General features: G+C 42.6%; 1 pseudogene; it reads left to right on the forward strand.

Moving 5' to 3' along the window:
- The first annotated feature begins 338 nt into the window (after positions 1 to 338).
- LOC127189865 (elongation factor 1-alpha 1-like) lies at positions 339 to 4,951 on the forward strand (annotated as a pseudogene).
- The last annotated feature ends 19,982 nt before the right edge of the window (positions 4,952 to 24,933 follow it).

Here is a 24,933-nt window from a genome sequence, read left to right on the forward strand (position 1 = left end):
AGCAAGATGGTGCCTGGTTTGTTGGTGGTACGCACGGTGGGGGCTTATGGACCACAAGTCTGCTAGAGAGTGTTAAGAAGGCTGCTCTCCTAGAAGGATGCCCAGCTGGCCAAGCAGGTGGGTGAATGGATGGGCCTCACTGTCTTTAAGAACATGCGAACAGGAAAATAATAACAAAATTGTGATGCAGGAAAGGGAGCCCCAGAAACTCTTACTCCTTGGGGGATCCATTTCAAGGATGGCCACACTTTCTTTTCATGAATTGATCTGATATATTACTTTTGTGAAAGGCAGGCTACTTACGAGACAGCCATGCACACCGCTGGCTCTGCGTGTGAATGCCCACAGGTAAGCAGGGCTGGCTCGGCCTGCAGGAATGCTGACGGTGCTTTCGAGGCTCTTCCTGGTGCTAGGCACTATTCCAACCCACGAGAAAGGACTCGTCTTATACATGGAGAAACTGAGGCACCAAGAAGCTGTGACTTGCCCAGGCTCACAGACAGTGACTAACGGAGCAGAAACTGCAATCGAACACCACAGTTCTGTGCTCATAACCACTAAGCTGGGGATAGATGTGGAAGGGTTGACATTTTGTAAGAATGCAATTTGGAACCAGATAGAGCAACACACACCTGGAGCCCCAGCTCCATAAAAGGCCTAGGCAAGAAGATCACCTCAGTTCACAGGTTCAAGACCAAGGTGGCCAAAAAGCCAAAACCTATTTTTAAAAGAAAGAGAGAGGTGGGGGAGAGCATAGGGAGATCGGGCAGTGGGAATAGACAGTGTATGTCATGGGGGTAATATCCTGCAAAACCGAGCAAAGGTATAAACTCCTACTTCTGGTGATTGTGACATGGGCAATTTACTCAGTCTCATACATGTCCTCAGACAAACAAATGTCAGAGGACAAATGAATGGCCTTTATACAATTTTATTTATTTATTTTATTATTTTTTGTTTTGCTTTGGTTTTCAAGACAGGGTTTCTCTGTGTAGCCTTGGTTGTCCTGGAGTCACTTTGTAGACCAGGCTGGCCTCGAACTCACAGCAATTTGCCTGCCTCTGCCTCCCGAGTGCTGGGATTAAAGGCGTGCGCCACCACGCCCGGTCTCTAAAGTTATTTCTTATGGCAACATTTTTAATAGTAGACGTCTGAAAATAACCTTCATTTCTACGGATACGGAGCTGGCTAAAAAACAATTGTATTTCTATAAAGTTGAATATAATTCAGCCACAAATTGGTATAAGGAAAATCCCTGTGTACTGCTGTGGAGAGATCTTTAGGATAGCTTATCTAGAAATAAAATCATGGGGTGCAGCAGTCAGGTATGCTATAATTTGAGTAAATAGAACAGGTGTTTATCTATATGGTTGTATGTTTATAAGTATAGGAAACCAAAAAATGGGTTACTCAGGGAGAAGAACTGGGTGCATGTGGGACAGGAACGTGAGGAAGGAGGTTCTAAGCTGAGAGCATCCCAGGAGGCAGGAGCTAGATTCAAGAAGCACGACCACACACTGTTTCCAAGGGTGTGGAGAGGGCTAAGAACAAAAGGCAGGGACATAGTGGCCAAGCTTTGGAGGAGAATCACTGCGGTCCGAGGTCCCGAGGGACAAGGTGGAGGAGGGAATTAGTGAACCCGAATCCAAAGAAAGCTTTTGTTGGTGAGAAAGAGCAAGAAATAGCCGCTGTCAGTTCAGTCCAGCAGAGGAGTTGGGAGAGAGGGACCCATTCCACGCTCGCCTGCTGGAGGATCCCTGACTAGTGCCTCCTTAGTGGGCAGACCGTTGGTGTCGCCAGGGCCAACGGGGTTGTCTAGGCCCGCCTTCCTTCTAAGCTTCTGGGGCCCCGCGCTAGCAGCGGCAGCGCAGAGGCGTTTGGAGTACACAGGGAACAGTCTTCATCACGTTGTGGAGTTCAAGCACACGAATACAAGGCATATAAAAAGTAGGCAACTTTTGCCCACACACAATAATAACAACAACAACGATGATGACGATGATTTTAAAATCCCCAAGTGACGAGTCGAAGTATACGGCTTCCAGGCTAACATTTCTTTGAAGCATGGTTCACCAAGTCTCAGTCCATGGCGCCACCTAGCGTCCAGGAGAAGCTTCACACACTCAGTTCCATTCCACCTGCCTCCAAGCCCCTCCAAGCAGATTTCACTGCTGATCAGACCTTCAGTTGGTAATGATCTTCTCCCCTAAAAGGCGTAAATATTTTGAGACCTAAAATACTTGGAGTGATTTTTTTTCTTTTGAAACAATAGTGGAAAATTATCTACACTGACTTTTGGACTGACTCATTATGATTTCTCTGGCGGTGCGTGTTTCAAACTGTTTATAGAGTAAATACCGTCTCTGACGCACAACTAAATATTCTGTGAGTTGCTTCTGAATTTGCCCTTCCTGTTTACTTGTTCTTAACGCAGCAAGTCTCAGTCCTGGCTGCAAAGTGCTCACGTGGACAAGCTCCTGCTGGAGATTACGTTCTCACTGGTTTGCGGAGGGAAAGCACCGCGGTAGCTTTAATGGGCCACTGGGCCAGGAGCCCTTGCTCGTGCTACGGAGTGGCCCTGCACCTGCACCTGCAGCTGCGAGGTGCGGGATCTCATAATAGGAGGCCCAACTGTAAGAGTGTTCTAGCTCCATGTGCCTGTTCCTGGCCGCACCCTAGGTGCCTGGCTTCCTCTTAGGCTGTCACCGATCTTACCCGCTATTCCAGGACCTGCCTCAGTGTTCCCTCCTCTAAGACTTGCTTTGTCCTCATCCCCAACGTTAGAACCTATTAGGGCTTTAAAAATAACTTCTGAGCCAGGTGTGGTGGTGCAGGCCTATAGTCCCAGCACTAGGGAGGCAGAAGCAGGGGAATCTTCATGAGTTCGAGGCCGGCCTGGTCTATAAAGTGAGTCCAGTACAGTCAAGGCTACACAGAGAAACCCTGTCTTGAAAAACCAAAAAGAAATAAAGAAAACAAAGAGAAGTAACTCCTGTGATTCTTTTTTTTCATAATAGAAACATGAAAGTGATAGTTTTGGTATGGGGGTCACTATGTAGCCCAGGCTAGCCCGAAACTCTCCATCTTCTCAGATTCCTTGAGTTCTAGGATTACAGACCATCATGCCCCACTAGACTATCTCTTTTAATGTACCAACTTTTTGGTTTTTGTTTTTTGGTTTGTTTGTTTGTTTGTTTGTTTGTTTGTTTGAGATAGGGTCTCTCTGTGTAGCCTTGGCTGTCCTGGACTCGCTTTGTAGACCAGACTGGCCTCGAACTCACAGCGATCCACCTGCCTCTGCCTTCCAAGTATTGGGATTAAAGGTGTGTGCTACCACGCCCGGTTTAAAGTACCAACTTTTAACAGTCAAAAAGTATGATATTTCTGTGAGGTGTAAATTAGTATCTACAATAAAAAAAGAACAACAAAAATTAAACACCCCATAAATGAACTGCCAATTAATCAATGGGCCAATGAACTGAACAGAGAGTTCATGAAAAAAAAAACACAAAAATGTCCAATAAATATTTTGGATATAATATTTTATCAAATATTTCACATTTTATTAATATAATCAAGCTATATTACAGAGATACAGAGATAAAAAGAATGTGGTACTAGCACAAAACCAGAGATGTAGACAAATGGAAAAAAAAATAGAAGACCCAAATTCACGTGCATATCATTACAGCTATCTCATATTTGACAAAGATGCCATAAATATGCAATTGAGAAGAGACAGCATCTTCAACAAACTGCAGGGAGACCTGGATGTCCACATGTAGAAGAACTAAGTTAGACCCATACTTACAAACCTGCACAAAATAAGTTGAGGACCTTATTGCAAAATCTGATATGCTGAAAGAGAACACAGGTAGTATGCTGCAGGTTGTAGGTTTAAGGAAGTCAGCACCTACATTAAGACAATTGGCTACACCCCTGACACAGTAGCATTTGTGCCAATTTCTGGTTGGAATGGTGACAACATGCTGGAGCCAAGTGCTTAATAAGCCTTGGTTCAAGGGATGGAAAGTCACCCGCAAAGATGGCAGCACCAGTGGCACCACACTGCTGGAAGCTTTGGATTGTATCGCATCACCAACTCATCCAACTGACAAGCCCCTGCAACTGTACCTCCAGGATGTCTGTAAAATTGGCGGCATTGGCACTGTTCCTGCGGGCCAAGTGGAGACTGGTGTTCTCAAACCTGGCATGGTGGTTACCTTTGTTCCAGTCAATGTCACAACAGAAGTCAAGTCTGTTAAAATGCAGCATGAAGCACTGAGTGAAGCTCTTCTTGGGGACAGTCTGAGCTTCAATGTAAAGAACGTGTCCATCAAAGATGGTAGACATAGCAACATTGTTGGTGACAGCAAAAATGACCCACCACTGGAAGCAGCTGGCTTCACTGCTCAGGTGATCATCCTGAACCGTCCAGGCCAAATTAGAGCTGGCTATGCTCCTGTGCTGGGTTGCCACGCCGCTCACACAGCAGGCAAGTTTGCTGAGCTTAAAGAAAAGATTGATCGTTGCTCCAGTAAGAAGCTGGAAGCTGGCCCTAAATTCTTGAAGTCTGGTGATGCAGCCATTGTTGATATGGTCCCTGGCAAGCCCATGTGTGTTGACAGTTTCTCTGACTATCTTCCACTGGGTCGTTTTTTTTGCTGTTTGTGACATGAGACTGACAGTTGCTGTGGCTGTCATCAAAGCTGTGGACAAGAAGGCTGCTGGAGCTGGCAAAGTCACCAAGTCTGCCCAGAAATCTCAGAAGGCTAAATGAATATTATTCCTCACACCTGCCACCCTAGTCTTAATCAGTGGTGGAAGAACTGTCTCAGAACTGTTGTCTCAATTGGCCATTTAAGTTTAATAGGGAAAGACTGGTTAATGATAACAATGCATCGTAAAACCTTCAGAAAGAAAGGAGAATGTTTTGTGGGCCATTTGTGTGTGTGTGTGTGGCAGTTTTAAGTTATTAGTTTTCAAAATCAGTACTTTTAAATGGAAACAACTTGACCAAAAATCTGCCACAGAATTTTGAGACCCATTAAAACAAGTTTAATGAGGGAAAAAAAAAAAAAAAATTCCATCTTACCCTAGTTCATGACTATGATCAGGAAAACAAATGACAACGAATGCTGGTGTCAGTGTTGGGAACTGGGAACCCTCATATGCTGTTGGTGAAGTGTAGACTGGTGCAGCCACTTTAGAAATCAGTCTGGGAGTCACTCCAAAGACCAGAAGTAGAGCCACATGACCCCCCCCCCCCCCGCATCCCTTCTGAGCATGCATGCAAAAGGCCTTACATCCTACTTCGGAGACACTTGTACATCCGTGCTCATGGGTGCTCTGCTCATGATGATAAAGAAATAGGGTCAAGCTAGATATCTACCAGCTGGTGAAAAGATAAGGAAAGTGTGGTACATTTATAACAGGAAATATCCAGCTGTAAAGAAAAATAGGATCAAGGAATTTTCAACTAAATGGATGAAACCAGAAAAAAAAATTATACTAAGTGAGGTCACCCAGGTCAAGAAATACAAACACTGCAATTTGTTTTCTTATAAGAGGGTACTAACTTCAATTTATTTTATTTTATTTTATTTATTTTTTGTCTTGTGTGTTTAACTTGGGAAACAAATGGATCTAGAAAACTAGAAATGAGCCACTGAGGGTAGGCATTAAGGAAGAGAAGAGAATAGAATATACTCAAAACAAAAGTAGAGAGGAGAATAAAGGAGGCTGGAAGGCTAAGCACAAACGGGGCGGGGCCACGGGGAAATGAGTAAGCGGGGGAAGGGTTAACCAAAATGAAGGGTGTATGAAAAAGCTGTTTGGAAACCTATGATCTGGAAGTCCCAGTAAAAAAAAAATATATAATTAGAGGGCATAGTAGAATGCGTGTGACATAAAAGAACAGGAAGGGAACACTGGGGGTTAAAGGTTTAAGTGTGGCCGACGACAGGGGAGGCAAATGAGGGGGTGGGTAACATGTGAGTTAACCGAAACTTAGGAAAACCACAAGTAAGTATGCTAATTTAAACTACTTCTTTTTTCTTTCTTTCTTTTTTAAAGAAACAGTCTAGAGGTAGGTCCTCTGCTTCAGTGGACAGAGCTGCTTCCAAAAGACATGAGCTATTAAAAAAAAAAACTTCAGTGCCAAGCTTAGAATATATTAATGAGTCGGGCATAGTGGCACACGCCATTAATCCCAGCACCCGGGAGGCAGAGGAAGGCGTATCGCCAGAGTTCGAGGCCAGCCTGGTCTACAAAGCGAGTGCAGGACAGCCAAGGCTACACAGCAAAGCCCTGTCTCGAAAAACAAAACAAACTAATGATAATAATAATAATAATAATAACAATAATAATAATAATAATAATAATAATAATAATAATAATAATAAAAATAAATGATGATGATGATGGTGGTGGTGGTGGTGGTGGTGGTGGTGGTGGTGGTGGTGGTGGTGGTGGTGGTGATGGTCAGGGAGGCCCCAAAACAACACAAGCTACCGCCGTGGTTCTTGGTTGCCCACCAGAATTAGATGGTAAGATCATTTTGCTGACGACACCACATGCTTTGTGTGCCGGACATAGGGAAATTAGTCTCACTGACTAGGAAACTCTCTATCCGCTGGCTAGCTTTTTCACAGTGATGCAAGGTGCTATGTAGGCTGCTGGGGGAGAAAAGACAGCAATAGTCTTACCCAACACTGGATCCTGCATGTTGCAGTACCAACCTGCCAGGTAAGACATGCCCACTGCTGCCATAGAGATCTGACTTTTATGGGAGGGTGGCGGTTTGATTAAGAAATATTCTATAATAGGCTCAGGCGTTTGAACACTAGATGCCCAGTGGGTGGCGCTCGCTATCTGGGAGGCTTAGGAGATGTGGCCTTGCTGGAGGAAGCTCGTCACTGGGAGTGAGCTTTGAGGCTTTGTAACTTCATGCTATTTCCAGTTTTGCCGCCTCCTTTCTGCTTCCTGCTTCCTGCTTAGGCTGTCATGCCTGCCTGCTGCCACACTTCCCTACCAGAACGGGCTCTGGAACCATAGCCCATATAAACTCTTCCTTCCGAAATCTGCCTTGGTCACGTGTCTTATCACAGCAACAGAAAAGTAACTAATAACAGTGCATAACCAATTATCTTCTAAATGGAGTTAGACCTGCTTCACAAGATGGATTTCATGCCTGGTGCTGTGAACCTGACTAAAAGCCCATGCCCACGACTAGGGAGGGCACAGACCCTAGAAGAATATTTACTTGTTTTCTAAATGGTCATGCTGTCAAACTGCCTTCTAAATATCTGCGTTTACACCCATAAAATTGTGCTGCTCTCCACCTTGGTCAGAGAAGTGTCTTTTTGCAGTGGTTAGTGGTTAACACAGAGACTCAAGCCCCATCAAACAGCTGAGAATAAATGACTCTGAGTGGTCAGCCACAGATGGACCGTGGATACCAACCTCATCCCATCCAAGACTTAGGGAACACGGAGGAAGAAGGGAGCAGAAAGAGTGAGAGAGCCAGCAGCTGGAAGGAGTCCTGTGAAACGTTTTGGGGGGCAGGGTACTACCAGGCTTCGGCACTCATGAACTTAGAGCAGTTGAGGTGACTCGCACAAGACCCACACAAGAGCGAGCCAGCCAACATTCCCCCATGGGGGAGGTGGTTCTGAGACCCCAACCCAATTGGAACTATTATTGGCAGTCGATGGATAATGGGGGAGAGAAAGTTACTTTTCTTTGGGACTATGGTTGTTGATAGGTTGCCCATGGCCCAGTTGATGGGCCTGGACCCATGAGTCTACGGTAGCAGTCACTGTACTCTGTGGGTTAGTAAACTAAAAAGGGAAAGAGCATTTGGGAGGTAAATATGCTAAGCGTTTATGGGAAGAACTGGAGAAAACGGGGTAGTAGGTGTGGGATGATCAAAATATCCTGTATAACCCATAACATTTTCAAAGATTAGATTTTTAAAATACTGTTTGGAAAAAATAAGCCACAATATGTAGATTCAGGTGACTTCACTCTGTAAAAGCATAAGAATTGGATGAAATTTCATACTACATGCTTTCCTGTGGTGTGATTTTCAGTAAAAATGCCTTATACTAAATCAGGTCAGTGAGAAAAATCTAGTTTCATAAAATAATAAATTAGAAAGCTGTTGTTTAAATTTGCAATTTTTTCACAGCAAAATTTGCCATAAAAATCATTAAATGATCAGTTTCACTACTGTTTTAATAGTTTAATAATTTAATATAAGTTGTGACCAGCTCTTTAAGAATGTGGTTTCTGGGCTGGAGAGATGGCTCAGAGGTTAAGAGCACTGGCTGCTCTTGCAGAGGTCCTGAGTTCAATTCCCAGCAAACACATTGTGGCTCACAACCATCTATAATGAGATCTGGTGCCCTCTTCTGACACACAAGTGTACATGTAGCCAAAACACTATACATAAATAAATATATTTTTAAAAAAAGAATGTGGTTTCTTTTTAAGATTCATTCTATTTTGTGATTCTGTGGAGGGTATACGCTATGCCTACAGAAACTACAAGAGAGGGCCAGATACAACACACACACACACACACACACACACACACACACACACACACACACACCCCTGGAGCTGCTAGTAAATGTTCTTAATTGCAGGCCTGTGTTTGTTGGGCCTCCTCCCTCTCTCTGTGCCTTTGCCTCCCTTTCTCTTTCTCTGTGTTTTCAGAAATGAATCATTACTTTTTTCATCTTTAAGAAATTTGTCACCTTTTTGTTGATTTTTTACTCAAATTTTAAGATGATTTATAATAAATGACCTGATAGTCTTGCTTTTATGAACACTGTACTCACTCGTTTATGCTCTGATATCACTATTTTGCATAGATCTCAACAGAGACACAAACTTCCCCTGCAAAGGAACAAGCATCAGTGGTACCCCTCAGCCGAGTTCCACACACAGGCAACAAGCTGCTTTCACGTCTTGCTCTGAGCCCTTGGAGTCTAGACTTATGGGCTTACCTAGATCTGTGTGGGTTGGCTCTGAGCATCCATAGACTGGCTCTCAGAAAAAGTGGTATGATGCAATTTATTGTAGGGGCAATTTATCAGGGAGAGCCTGTGCCTAGGAAGAAGCCCTGCTTTCCATTCTATGCCAGGGGATGACATATCTAGGGGCATGTAAGAGCCATTTCCTTTTTACATAACGGTTTTCTTTCTATAGCCAACTTTGGAAAAGAGTTTATTTTTATTAAGAAAGGCAACATTTTTCCAAGGGTGGTCATGCAAGCCTGGAATCCCAGTGCTTAATAGACAGACAAAAAGACGAGGCTTAGGAGTTCAAGGTCAACTGGGCCACAGGAGACACAAAACAAAACAAAACAAGGGAAAAAATTGCAGTTAGCTTCTTCACAGCCTGTGACTAGGATATATAAACACCACCCTGCACTGACATATACTATTCAATATGTTATGTAAATGTAAACTTCCTTTTACAAATTGAAAAGTTCGTGCTTTCTTCTTTTGGAAAATAACTTGCCCTCACCAAGTCTTATTGTAGTTTTAGGTGGTATCATGAGGGTTTTTCAGAGAAGTAAAGATGTTTAATGGCAGGCCAAACCCTAAGCAAGCAGGCCTACACAGCTTTCAGATTGTGGCTTGGGTATCCCCAAAAGTCTGCTCTTTGCTGACTGAGCAGTTGGAGAAAAATGCCTTGAGTGTGTGCCCTGTGTAATTTCAGTTCAACTGAGGAATTCTAGAAAGACTTGCTGCTCATTGAGAGAGTGGTTGTGCTTTGTGTTTTCTGTTAGGCTGTGTGGCAGAGGATGAAGCAGAACGTCTTTCTTCCCTCTTCTTTTTCTCATAAACATAAAACAAAATTAAAAACTATTTGAGTTGGAGAGGTAGGTTAGTTGGCTCAGGAAACGGAGGTACCCAGAAGCTACTCCATCCTCGGAAGACCTGGGCATCTGTAGAGCCTCACACAGCGTGGGCCGCTGTCTGTCCCTGCCGATACTTCATGGGCTTCTTCTAGCCACATATTTGAGACTACTTACTTGGGTCAGGACCCAGGGATGCTATCAGTTTTGCTCACTGATGCCAGCTTAGATACTGTGCCAACAGCAGAATTCGATACTCTGCTGGGCAGGGTGGCCAAGCACAAACATATTAGGTCTTCTTCAACTTTTATGTTTCTCTGACGTGTTAAAATAATATGAAGGCTAGTGTTTAGGGGGGGATTTGTATTGGTGCCACACACAGTTCCAACTACTTTTACATGAATTACATTGTTTAATCTCTACAAAAAGTCTTTATGGAACTTTGAAACTTAGATTAAGAATCTAGATTTTTTTTTTTTTTCTGGGCACAGTGGTGCACACACATAATCCCAGCAGTTGAAGAGGCAGAGGCAGCTGGATCTCTGTGAATTTGAGGCCAGTTTGGTCTATAAAGACAATCAAGGCTACACAGAGAAACCCTGTCTTGAATAAACAAAACAAAAAACAATCTAGATTTTTGTTGTTGTTGCTTTCTGTTTTTTGTTAATCAGCCTGGGTCAAACTCAGGGCCTCCCACAGGCTAGGCAATTAATTGCTCTACCACTGAGCAATAGATCCAAGAACCTATGCTCTGGAACAAATCCAAATCGGTATATCCTAGAGCCTTTGATATTTCTGATTTTACGAGCCCTGGTTTTGATAATGGGTCTCAGTGTACTTGATGCCAGATACCACTGTGGCACTTGGTATGTTGGCGCTTTTCCCAAGCCTCCTAGGGCCTTTCCAAATGCCAGCAGCTGCTCAACCTTCCCTAAAGGCTTCTGTGTTAACTAGAGTTCCAGCTGTGAGCATGGGACTGTGAAGATAGAAAGCCTTCCGAAAGCTCTTAACCAAAGGCTGGTATCTGTCAATGCGTTGATATTGCTTTTTAAAAAATTTTTTTATTAATTTATTCTTGTTACGTCTCAATGGTTATCCCATCCCTTATATCCTCCCATTCTTCCCTCCCTCCCATTTTCCCCTTACTCCCCTTCCCTATGACTGTTCCTGAGGGAGATTTCCTCCCCCTGTATATTCTCATAGGGTATCAAGTCTCTTCTTTGTGATGCGTTGATATTGTAGTGAGTTCTACACTGGTACTCAGAGCTTTTCCAGCGTGACTGAGCATCAGTTAGCCTTAGCAGTGACGTGCTTTCTTCTTCTTCTTCTTCTTCTTCTTCTTCTTCTTCTTCTTCTTTTTTTTTGATATTTTATTAATTTATTCATATTACATCTTAATTGTTATCCCATCCCTTGTATCCTCCCATTCCTCCCTCCCTCCTGCTTTCCCCCTACTCCCCTCTCCTATGACTGACTGAGGGGGACCTCCTCCCCCTGTATATGCTTATAGGGTATCGTTTCTTCTTGGTAGCCTGCTATCCTTCCTGAGTGCTTTTTTCCTAATACATATATCAGCCACAAGAGGGAACTGCACGAGCAGTAAGAGGCTGCTTTGAGAAGGTCCTCAGTCTCTTATCACTCAGCCCCACTTCTGGAGGTAGAAGGTTGCCAGTATGCTTGCCACATGTTATTCAATTAGTGTTTGTACTCAAGAGAACACTGGGTAACCACTTACTGTTTCTAAACAATCAGGAAAGGGTGAACTGGTTTTATCTGATCAATCACTAGGCGAAATGGACTTAATGACAGAGTATATATCGGCAATGGCCAATTTCCTTTCCTAATTCAGACATGACTAGTCTGAACCCATGAGTTTTCCCCTCCCTAGTAAAGGTAAAACCATGGAAGGAGTCCTGCCATCCCTACTGTTTTTTCCTTTGTTTTATGTTTATAGTGTTTTGCGTTTCCTCAGGATCCTGCATGGCATTGGGAACGAGTAGACTGTAGAAAGTAGAACCTTGTCCTTCCTGCCTCGGGTCCTGCAGACGACCTTCTGATTTGGAAGTGAAAGGCAGTGGGTGGCAAAGACAAGGCCAGGATCAGCTCCTAAGAAAGTGAGGCAGAAAGGGAGAGCCTGTCAGGAACCACACTGGCATCTTCAGGGGACATGTCTAGAGCAGGGGAAACTCCTGTGAGGTTTCAGGTGTCAGATGATCTGTACGAGATCAAGTTCAAATGTGACTCTACAGCTGAGTGTTCACTCCTTTGTTTGATGTATAGCTTCCAAGGTTGCGTCTGGATGGTGCCTTTGCTCTTCCTTCTGTATTCATGTACTCTTACCACAGAAAGTTCTAGAGAAATTGTTTATTTTCAATAATCCATAAGATCCTTTGTTTTGCTTAATATAAAAAAATACTATTTTCCAAGTGAATATAACTTCATTTGTTTCCTTACTGGAAGAATTAAGAGAAAAACAATTTTAGGAACTGAATAAAAACTAGTAAATCAGGTTGACATAAGTTATTATGCATACTTAGCAAAAGACAATTTGTTAAATTATTAAAAATTTGGACCCTGTACTCAAGTTTTACTATTCCTTTGTAATTCTGTAAACTCTGATCTGTGTTAAGCCTCAGTTTCCTGATCTATGAAATGGGTATAGGTATAGGTATTTATCTCTCATTATAAAGAGGATAAACATTAAGGTGTATACAGTGGAACTTAACACTCAATTCGTGCTGGATAAATGCTAGTTGTTATTATTTGTGCATCTAGACCAAACATAAGACATAAAGGTGTGTGTGTGTGTGTGTGTGTGTGTGTGTGTGTGTGTGTGTGTGCGTCTAGTTCAAAATATAGTTGTGATTTTTTTTCCTACAAGAGTGTACTACTGCCTCAAAGTATACTATTAAAGGCACATATTCATTTAGCTCCTGGTTTTGGTATTTGAAAAGAGTAACAACCTGGGTCCCAGTGTTACTGTACAAATGAGGGACATGCGTGGGCAGTCAACGTGAGACAGGCATCCACTGCAGCCTGTCTCCTCTACCGGAACTCTTGCCTCTTCAAAATAAGGCTCTCATTGGGAGATCATAAAGTTCCAGGGACGAGCCAGGGAGTCATGTTCACACCTCTCAGGATCCCAGAGCATCTTCTAACTCAGTTATTGGGCAACAGGAGAACTGTGAGGCTGGGCACAGAGCAGAGCACACTCTGAGAGAATAAATGGCCCTTTCTCTTTTTCCTTCCTGATGGACACTTACCGGCTATTCTGATGTGCATGAGGTCATTTAGGGTATTTGTTTAAAAATCCTAATTCTCAGATCACACTACCAGGACATTCTAATCCAGGAAGTCTGGGATTTAGCCAGGGAACCTGCACATTTAAGGTATCTACAGGCAAAGCAGACACAGGTGACGGCGTGACCACTCCTTGGAAATGATCACCTTGACAGGAAATGGATGTCATCTTTAACTAATACTTACTATCCTCCTGGTTTAAACACACGTAGGAGATACTCCAAATATAAAACTAAAAATCATACTTATACCTTTTAGTAATATGATTGTGAATATTTTGATAGTTGTCTCTTTCATCTTTTAAAATAAATGGCAATTACTATGTCTTTGGGGGACACTGTCAGCTATTTGGCCACATTTTCTTTTAAGTAGTTATAATTAAATATACTGGGCATTCAGTTTTAGAGATATATTCCACTTATGCCAATTCTCTTGGTTTTTCTAAATGATTCTTTTATGTCTGGAGTGCATGTAAATTGACTCTAACATTCAAGACTTGTTCTAAGAAATCAAACTTGTAAGATCCTTTCAACTCTTTGATTATAGAACATACTTATCTTTGGCATATGCTTTTAATCCCAGTACTCTGAGGACAGACAGGCAGATCTCTGTGAGTTGGAGCCAGCCTGGTCCAGCCAGCCTGTTTAGCAAGTTCCAGGCTAAACAGGGTGCTACATAGTGAGACCCTGACTCAGAAAACAAGGCAGGAAGCAATAGAGAACGGTACCTCTAAGACTGTTTATTAAATAGCCTATACTATCTTCAAACATGATGGAGCATCTAAAATCTTATCTTCTAGAACTTAAACACAGAGATTATCTCTTGATCTGTGACATTTTGTGCAGGTCTCCTGATGTCATTGCCTATCAAAGGTAATAGCAACAGTTCACATTGCTGTGGGAACATTGTGGTGTGTGCTTACATAACCCTAGATGGTACAGGTCATTCCATTCATGTGACCTTTTGATAAGATCAAAAGACATGGTAAACAGACATGTGAGGCTGCTGCCGAAGAACACAGCATGCTGTTTTATAGAATCTTTTTTAATATGCAGAAGGGGTATACTCTAATAAAGTAACAAGAAAGCATAGCAAGTAATAAACCAAGATCATGGTTGGCACATAAAATATTTGCTCTACTTTTATAACAACTGGGAGCACAAGTTTGATTACACCACTCTGCAGATACATGGGTAAACACCATCCACATGAGACTATATTCCCATGTCACTATGTGATAGGAACTCCCCAGCTCTACTAGAGTCCCGCAGGACCACTTTAGTGGCTTACTTTGAATAAAACATTATCCATGCTGTAATGCTTGTAACATTTCCCTGAAGTGGCCAATAAGCTCATGTCCAACATGAGTAACCACCAGAAAGATGCAAATAAAAACTGTGAGGATATTATTTTATACCTAGCATGGTGGCCATGATTAAAAACAAATCTGGGAACTAGGAAGATGGCTCAGTGGGCAAAGTGCCTGCTGAGCAGTGTGAGGACCTGTGTTCTGATCCCCGCCACCCACGGAAAAACTGGGCATGGTGGTATGGCAAGTTCCAGGTTCAGTGAGAGACTGTGTCAGAAAATCAGAGCAATAGAGCACAGCCTACCTCTGGCCTGTTGAGAATGTGGAAGGTTGCAACACCCCTCTCCTCAGCGCTGTTGATGGGATTGTAAAACAGTGCAACATTTTGAAAAACAGAACTGTGGCTCCTTAAATAAATAAATAAATAAATAAAGGTAGAGCTGCCATATGATCATAGGATCTGGGTATATGTCCAAAGGATATGAAGTCAGAAATCTCAAAGAGATATCTGCGTCCTTGTTCACAGCATTCCTCACAGTAACCAGAGATGGAGGAAATGCTTACGTCCAAGGATGGATGGCTGCATTAATAACATGTGGTGCACACATAGAATGGGATGTTAGTAGGTATCAAAAAGACAACTTGTCATAGGCTACATGGTTGGGACACCACGTCACGTGAAATAGACTAGTTACAAAAAGGCAAGTGTAAGATTCTGTTTATAAAAAGTATCTTAAGTAGACAAGTTCATGGAAACAGAAGGTAGAATGGTGGCTGTTAAGGTCTTGGGGGAGGAGGAAAATGAGATTTTTGTTTAGTGAATATGGTTTTTGCTTTTGTAAGATGAAAGATTTCCAGAGATGTTTCACGGCGTAAACATATTTGTGCTACTCAGCTGTACACTTAAAATGTGCGGTTGTAAATTTATTCTTCTCATTATTGTTTTGGAGACAGAACTGTTACATAGCACAGGCTGTCCCACAATTCTGATCCTATTGCCTCAACCTCTAAAGTGCCGACTTACAGGTATGCACTCAGTCCACTTTCTTAAGGTTTTAGTTTATTTGCAATAAAACTGTAAGTAACTAAAAGTGGTGATGAGAAAAAGAACATGATGGTTACTTCATAACATTTTGGATGTTATAAAACATGACATACAATTAATACTGAGTTGGCCTATTGTTTTTTTTTTTTTTTTTTCCATGAGAACTGTATATCTCTATAACTTGCTGGGCAGTTAAGGGAAAGAGACTTTGCAAACAAGCCATTCTGTTGTGGCCAGAAGTACCCTTGGTTCCACTGACAGCTCTGTCCTGGCCAGAAGTCTGGAGCACACTGGCCATATACACTGGTCTGAGTCTTTAGGTTTTTGTTTGTCTTTCTCCCTTAGTACAGCAGTCTAATGAGCACAGCATGAAGTTAGTGGGACACAGACGCATAGACACCTCGTGGGGATCTATAACTGGATAATCTAGGCTAACCAGCTCTCCTTCCCCATCTCAGCCCAGTCATTTCAAGAGCCAATTTACTTCCTCCCTGAGAAGCCAATTAACTTCTAGACAGAGCCTCTTACCACCAACCTTCTCTTGGGACCTCTTCTACCACACGGGAACTTTGCCTGCTTCCTCTCTGCTTCCTTCTCTTTAAGCTCTCACTCTATAACAACCCGTCCTTTTCAAAATTCACCCGGTGGAATTTAATCTTTGAGTTCTCAGGACAAAGGACTCAGGACTCTCATGACAAAGGTCAGTGGCTCAGGGAGGTTTTGGTGACCATTAAAGCCTAGCACCGCAGTCCCTGAATTAAGCACACCTACGGCAACAATGTCTCTGTGATTCTCCAAGACCCATTTCCTCCCATTTCACTCCTAGGAAAAATTACAAGTAAATATTATATTTACCCTAAGTGATCCTGGGATAACACAATGGATACAGAGTTTTGGCTGACTAAAGAGGCAGAGAAGAGACTGAAAGAGAGCTATCTGATAGAATCACAGTGATGTCTGCTGTTACAGGGATGTGGTGAATGGCTAAGAACGGCCCTCACAGGCTCATGTTTGAATACCTGGTCCCCAGTTGGTAGAACCATATGGGAGCAATTAGGAGGTGTGGCCTTGATGAAAGAAGTGTGTCACTAGGGGGTGGACTTTGAGGTCTCACAAGCTCACACAGTTCCAGTGTCCTCTCCCTACGCCTCACGATTGTGGTTGTGGTCTCACCATGTAAGTACACAGCTACTAATCCCACGCCTGCCTGGCTGCCTGCTCCCCACTGTGATGACCATAGACTCACCATCTGAAACTGTTAAGCAAGCGCCCAATTAAATGTGTTCTTTTATAAGTTACCTTGGACATGGTGTCTCTGCACAGCAACAGAATAGTGACTAAGACAAGGGTTAACAACATGTCTGCTCACTCCTCTTTTTAATAAAGAATACACATAGTATTCAAGTCCAACATTGTGTTAGACTGGAAAATTGGTTGAGACATAGTCAAAGAGAATAACTGTTGCTGTTGGCTAACTTAAATCTGTTACCAGATAGTTTTTCTTCCCTAAAATGACAAAGATGTCCAGGGCATGATGGCGCACGCCTATAATGCTAACACTCGGGGAGGCAGAAGCAGGTGGATCTCTGAGAGTTCAAGGCCAGCCTGGTCTACAAAGGGAGTCGGGGACAGCCACAGATACACAGAGAAACCCTGTCTTGAAAAGAAAAAGAATTTGAGTTTTGTGCATGGTAATAAATATGGATCTACTTGCATTTTTCTACATGTAGACATACAGCTAGGCCAGCACCATTTGTTGAAGATGCTATCTTTTTTTTCATTTTATACATTTGGCTGCTTTGTCAAAAATCAAGGGTCCATGTGTGGATTTATTTCTGGGTCTTTGATTCAGTTCCATTGATCAACCAGCCTATTGCTATGCCAGTACCATGCTGTTTTAATTACTGTTGCACTATATAATACAGCTTGAGATCAGGAAAGAACCTAGACCTCCCCACCCCCATTCAGATCTAGCCAATGGACAGCGCATTCTTCACATTTGTGTGGAAAACGGGGACTGACATGAACTCTGGTGCTCCCTATTTGACCACTTCCCTTGGTGGGGAGGCCTGGTGGCACTCAGAGGAAGAGGAAGCAGGCTATCAGGATGAGACATAATAGGCTGTGATCATATGGTGGGGAGGAGGTTCCCTTTTGTCACAGACCTAGGGGAGGGAAATAGGGTGAAAGAGGGAGGGGGAACAGGAAGATACAAGTGAGGGGATAACAATTGGGATGTAATCTGAATAAATTATTAGAAAGAAAAAGAAAAGAAAGGAAGAAAAAGACAAAGCTGGGTGTGGTGGTAGTCATAGCATTTGGGAGGTGGAGGCAGGAAAAGAATAAATTTGACGCTAGCCCAGGCAAAAAAACAAGACCATGTTACAAATAAACAAATGAGCAAGAGTGAGTGGGAAAAGTTATAACTTTTCTCTTTCATTTGGTTAAGATAAACAATAGCTTCTTCACTTTATTTTCTACATTGTGCTAATGTCCCATCACAGAAATTTCATTTATTAATTATAAGCCTCATTGGGGGTTATTAATAATACACTTTCCTGCCTTATTGGTACTCTACTGGCTCCAAGTAATTTTTAACTGTGATTTGTGAGTAGCAGTGTAGACAAGATAGACTTATGGGTGGCATGCCAATTACATGTATATTGTTCCATACTGACATTTTCACTTTTACCGTGAATCTGCGAATATCCCCTGTATTTGCATCCTGGAGAAGCCCAGGTGATCACTGGGCAATGTGACCATGACTTGCACTTGAACAAGAGTGCATGTGCCCAGCAAGATCTCTGAGATGGCAAGATTATGCTATGTATCTACTGAAGCAGACTGAGAAAGACCAGGTGATAAACTGATAAAATGTAGGAGGAAATTCTCCTCCTGGTGCCATCACCCTCTGATCAATGGCCAAAGCAGACTTCTCTTCATGTGTATGAGTGTTTTGCCTGCATGTATGTCTGTGCGCTACACACGTTTATGTCATGATGGCCGGAAAATGGTGTTTGACCTCCTGGAACTGGAGTTAGAGATGTTGTGAGCTACCATGTGGATTCTAGGAATTAAACTTGGGGCCTGTGGAAGAACAGAGTGATTTCAACTACTGAGCCATCTTTCAAGTCCCCACTAAAATAGATTCCAACACACGGCTATTGAGAAGTGTTGGAACACAGTTCAGTCCTGTAAGTGCTTGTGAGAAACTCCAAAAAAGGAAGAGAAAAAGAAGAAGAAGAAGAAGAAGAAGAAGAAGAAGAAGAAGAAGAAGAAGAAGAAGAAGAAGAAGAAGAAACAAAACAACAGCAAAGACAAGACTCCTGTAACCACAGTTTCTTCAAACACAGAATTGTTCTTGCTCCTCCTAGGTGTAGCAGATAGGAGTGAGTTACTTCAGCTGTTGTTATTCATATGGCTCTATGGAAAAACATGGGTTTTGCCATGTGTGCCTTGTCCTTGTCATTGAACCCTTTACCCAGGTGAGTCTTCCTAACCCTCAGAGTATAAAATGTCTGATGCTCTGAATTAAGTTGGCTAGTGTGCCAGGTGTGGTGGCACACCCCTTTAATCCCAGCACTTGAGAGTCAGAGGCTGGTAGATCTCTGTGAGTTTGAGGCCAGCCTGGTCTACAGGGTGAGTTCCAGGACAGCCAGGGCTGCACAGAGAAACCTTGTCTTGAAAAAACAAAAACAAAACAAAAAGTAGCATGAAACTTTAGTCTGCCTATTTTAGGCCCCACTCTCCCAGGTCCCATTGCCTCTAGAGCAGGCAACAAATAGCTTCACAAATCAGGGACCTGAAGTTGGCTGTAAGAGAGTGGAGAGCCTCACAGAGGAGGTGAGTTGAGAATAATGGGGCAGAAACCAGCGAAGGCTTCGCCTTTTGTTGAGCTTGTGCTCAGTGCTGAGAGCTGGATCATGCAGAGGGCAGCACCGAGACAGGGGCGTGGCTGATGGAGCACTTGATGGAACCGGAGACTCTGGAGGTGCGAATCAACAGACCCACGAGTTCCCTGGGACAAGAAGCTGAGCTGGACCAACATCATTGGTTTCTGCGAGCTACTCAATGAAGATTTTGAGGGGCCTCAACTTGCCACCTGCTTGATGGCCCACAAGATCCAGTACCTACAGGAGTAGGAGGCCATCCAAGCCTTGATGGCCAGCAACAACCTGGCGACTTGAACAGGAGCAGGTGAGCTGGCCCTGAGGACATGGAAGCAGGAGAGCTGACCCTGAGGACACAAGAACAGAAGAGCTGGCCTTTAGGATGCAGGAGCAGGTGAGCCAGGCCTGGGGACATGGGAGCATGAGAGCTGCCTCTGCCTTGAGGACACAGGAACTGGAGAGCCCTGAGGACATGGGAGTGGGTGAGCTGGCCCTGCCCTGATGACAATGGAGCAGGAGAGTAGGCCCTGTCCTGAGGATAAGGGAGCAAGTAAGCTGGCTTTGCCCTGAGGACACAGGAGCAGGAGAGCTGGCCCTGTCATGATGACATGGAGCAAGAAAGCGGGCACTGCTCTGAGGAAAAGGGAGTGGGTCCTGATCCAGGGCTCTGAGTGAACCTCATCCCAACATCTACCCCATGTACGACCTGCTGAAACACTGGACCTGAAGATTCAAAGATTAAGAATCTCCTTGACACACAGCAACAGCAGGATATCTGACAGCAGTCCCAGTGAGGATCTGGTAACGATAGTGTAGGCCTCCAACCAGACCCAGTGAACATTTGAAAGTAAACATATGTGGACAAAAGGCTATACTGCGTGATACACTACAGCTTCTGTGACTTTCTGTTTGTCTTGTTTGTTTTATTTTACTGCGGGGAAGAGAGGGATCTTGGTGCATGACATGTAAATCATAGACATTCAATAAAAAAGTTTAAAAAAAATACGTAGGCAAAATGAGGATATTAATCATGACAAAGAGATGGCTAATTCTTTGAATGAATATAAATTGGATGACCAAATGTTAAAATTGGTAAGAGGCAAAAAGGTTTTCCCTGTGCAGGCAAAATCAAAAGTAAATATGGCACCACCTATGCCTCTGACAGTTTCCCCTGCTCCCTTCCTGGAGTCTCTTTGAAATATTTATCTTCCATTGCTTGAAAATAACCCTGAAACATGGGCTGAGGAATTTGATAATCAATCTAATACTTAATTCTCCCCACTTTTTGATGAGAGCCTATGAAAAAACTAACTTTACAACCTAGGCAAGCTAGGGGCATGGCAGGGAAAGATAACGCGTTTAGCAATTCTTCCCTGGCCTCAGGAGATGCATTTGGTATTTCTAGTGCAATTTCAGCAAAACCAAAATCCTTATATGCACAAAACAATCTACTTAAAACTCTAGAAGGATAGACAGCATTGGACAGCCCTTCCATATTATCTCAAGGGGCAAGGAAGAATTACAGCTATTTGAGTGCGGCCTAAAAGAAGCATCTGTGTATCCAGTGGAGCCTTTGCTGCCTTTAAACTTATTTCCTAAATTGTCTCCAATAGGTATTATATCACAAGGGAATAAACCTTTGGAATGGATCTATTTACACCATAAGGGCCATAAAATACTGCTTACCTTACTCTTCTTGCTCAATTGTAAATCAGGGGAGGACCTTATGTCAACAGTTATGTGGGTTTGATCCTTGTTGCATTATATTACGCTTAGCTAACAATCAGTTTTTAAAAAGCATTACAGAACTCTATTGATTTTCACATTTTATTTGCAGATGACTATGGAAGGATAGAAAAATCATTATCCAGCTCATGAACTATGGGACTTTCTCATATGAACTGAATTCGTGATTACAAAAATTGTCCAATCTCTCCCATTCCACAGGCAGATACTTATTTTACTGATGGCTCATCTAAGGGTGGAGGAGGGATTCATGGTCCAGATAGTTATCAATCTAGTAATACTTCCTTTTCTTCAGCCCAACAGGTGGAACTGGCTGTTTTGATTCATCTATTATGGTTAGTTCAGAAACCTTTAAATGTCATTTCAGATTCTGCTTATGTTGGATTATTTCCAGCAACAAACTCATTCTCATGCACTCTCTAACATCCCTGGTTTTATTGCAAAAGGAAATAAGGAAGCTGATGCACTAACTTACCCTATTTTTACTTCTTCAGAAGAAAACTGGGAAGGGGCACATGTCTGTCATTGCAGATGGATCCTACTGAAACATGGATTTCTCTTGGAAGGCCTCTAGCCCTGAGCCACCAAGATCGACAGTGGAGGGCAAGGAGAGAGCAGAAGTCACCAGCAAAGGGCAAAAGGAGATGTTGACCACATAATGAGAGATCTATCTGCCCACCTGGGGCCAAGTTAAAGCCATATGCACCAAGGGAGAAGTTACTTCACTAGTGACTTGTGTTTATATTTGGATCTTGACCCAGAATAGACTCATTCACTCACTGTGTTTAATTTTTCCTTGGGATTTAAATAACTGCCCATTTGCACAGGGCATCATAACATCTGTATTCCTACTAAAGGCAAATACAAGCTTATGCTCTACAAGATACTAGAACTACTAACCATGGGTCTCTTTTCTGGCTTCTCTAGATTTTTCTGATCAATATAATGACGTAACTAATAGTACTGGGCATAGTCTGGCTCTCTGCTCTTGGTAGCAGAGTATTAGCACACCATGATTTCAAGGTTCTTATTTATTATCTGCTTGCTTATCGGATACTCATGCATCAAGTAACATTTAGATCTATCCGCAACATCTCCAATCCAAACCACTCTGGATAACCTACTTAAAAAAAAAAAAAAGTGAAGATGCTGGAATACAGTGTTTGTGTTTGTAAGAAAACAAGAGTCTTGCGACCTCGGTTCCTTCAAAACACAGAACTGTTCTTGGAAGGTGTTTTCATGCCCCTCCCAGGGGTAGCAGATAAGAGTGCATTTTCCTCAGCTGTTATTCATATGCCTCTATGGAAAAACTTGTTTTTGCCACACATGGCTTGCCCTTGAACACCAGATTCATGTGAGTCTTCCTAACCCTCAGGCTATGAATTGCCTGATGCGCTGAATGAAGTTGCTTATTGCATGAGACTGTAGTCTGCCTCGTTTTTAGGCCCCGCTTTGCTCTTCCAGGTTTATGCTGACAACTAGAGGGGTGAACAGGGAACCTTTGGCCTGTCAGTCTGTCCAGACAAGTCCATTTACAGCTGGGATTCATTTCAGAGCTTCAGGCTGAGACTGAATCATTCTGCTATGCTGTAATATTTTTAATTAAATCTCTGGCAAATTTTGAAAGTTAAAGTGGGGGAAATAACATAATGAATTCCCAGAATTGATCAGTCATCTTGAAATTTTATCAACCTATGGGCAATCCTGTTTCGTGGATATCTCTTTTCATGTACCCTGATCACTTCCATATTGTTTTAAAGCAAAACACAGCTGTTATTATCAGTTGGCAGAAAGTACACATAATCAGGAGTCCATCCCAGAAGCAAATGCACAAGATACAAGTATAATAAAGCAGATGCTCAAAGCATAATGAAGAGTCACAAACTAAAACAACCTCATCAGTGGTTATCAGAAGCTCCTATGGGGGTTCCCAGACATCAGAAGTGGTGTGCTCAGAACCAAAATCCATCTGTGGCTTTGTCCCAGAAGCCTGTGGCTGTATGCAAATACACAGAACCTACTTTTAGTTCGGTGACTAATTATTTCCTACTAATACTTCTCTCACTACTCTTGAGACCACACCTGAAACTCCACATTACTGTATTACTATCTTTGATTTGCCAGCGGTGCACAACCCTACTTGAAGCAGGACAAGTGGGACATTTCAACCATTAAAAGGTTACTGTCTTATAAACAGTCTAACTACGGAAGTAACATGGATTCCTTAAACATAATATAGAAAAATACAAAAAAGCCCAAAGAAAACATATTAAGTACCCATACTTAAAGAAAGTTAAAAAAAAAAAAAAAAAAAAAAAAGAAAGTTTTAAACACCAACATTTTGGTATATTTTCTGTTAAATGTGTTTCTTCACACACATGGAATATTTTATAAAATATGTATAAACCATTCTCATGACTTAATACACAGTTAATATACTTCATAACAGATATTCTCCAACACAATTTTTAAATTTTGACAAAATATTCCATAATTTTGTGTGTTTGTGTGTGTGTGGCTTTTTCGAGATAGGGTTCCTCTGTGTAGCCTTAGCTGTCCTAGACTCATTTTGTAGAGCAGGCTAGCCTTGGGCTCAGAGCGATCCACCTGCCTCTGGCTCATGAGTGCTGGGATTAAAGGCATGAGCCACCACACCCAGTGACAATTCTATTTTTTAAGGACATCTATCTATCTATATTGGTTTTGTTTTGTTTTAGGTTTTTTGTTGTTTGGTTTTTCCAGACAGGGTTTCTTTGTGAAGCCTTGCCTATCCTGGGCTTGCTTTGTAGACCAGTCTGGCCTTGAACCCACATCAATCTGCCTGCCTCTGGCTCCCAAGTGCTGGGATTAAAGGCGTGAGCCACCACGGCCGGCTAAGGACATTTATATTTTAAATCTGCAGCATTGTGTGTGTGTGTGTGTGTGTGTGTGTGTAATTTACTTAACGTAGGGCCCCACATAGGTCAAGCTGGCTTGGAATTCATAATTTTTGTCTATACCTCTCAAGAACAGGGATTCCAGGTCTGGTCAGGGTTCTCTAGAGGAACAGAATTTATAGAGTGTATGTACATGTATCTCTCTCTCTACCATCTGTTTAAATATCTATTGACTAGTGGGGCTCTGTTGGAATGGTTTACTGGCTGTGGTCCTCTCAGTCCAATAACTGCTGTCTACTACTGCAAAGTCTAAGAACCAATAGTTGTTCAGTCCACAGGCTGGACGTCTCTGATGGTCTTCAGTTTAACCCTGAGTCCTGACGAAGGAGGCTCTGAGGAATGGGCTTGTCAGCAAGAGCAAGACCAAGCAGGCAGAGACTATATGGATTATATTCCATGTCCTGTATATAAGCTGCCAAGAGCTGTGGCCCAGATTAAAGGTGGATCTTCCCACTTCAGAAGATCCAAAATGGAAGTGGGTCTTCTCATTTCAAATGATTTAACTAAGAAAAAATTCCTCACATGTGTACCCAGCCAGGTGTGTTTTAGTTATTTCCAGATCTAGTCAAGCTGACAACAGCCAACACAACAGGCAACCATCATGCCTGGCCTATGAGGTATATTTTAAGGCTAAAACTCTGTTTCCTTAGAAAATAATTATAGGAAAAAAAAAAAAAAACTCAGCAGTAGTACACAGCTAGAAACAAGCAGTGGTTTCACATCACATACTTGGGATCAAAACAAAACCATGTTTACATCCACTACACAGTAGGTTCTGGCTGGCTGCCTTTCTCTATCCACACACTATACTATGCATTGTTCTTTATAGATATTGT

This window comes from Acomys russatus, chromosome 5, assembly GCF_903995435.1.
Source record: "Acomys russatus chromosome 5, mAcoRus1.1, whole genome shotgun sequence".
NCBI lineage: Eukaryota > Metazoa > Chordata > Mammalia > Rodentia > Muridae > Acomys > Acomys russatus.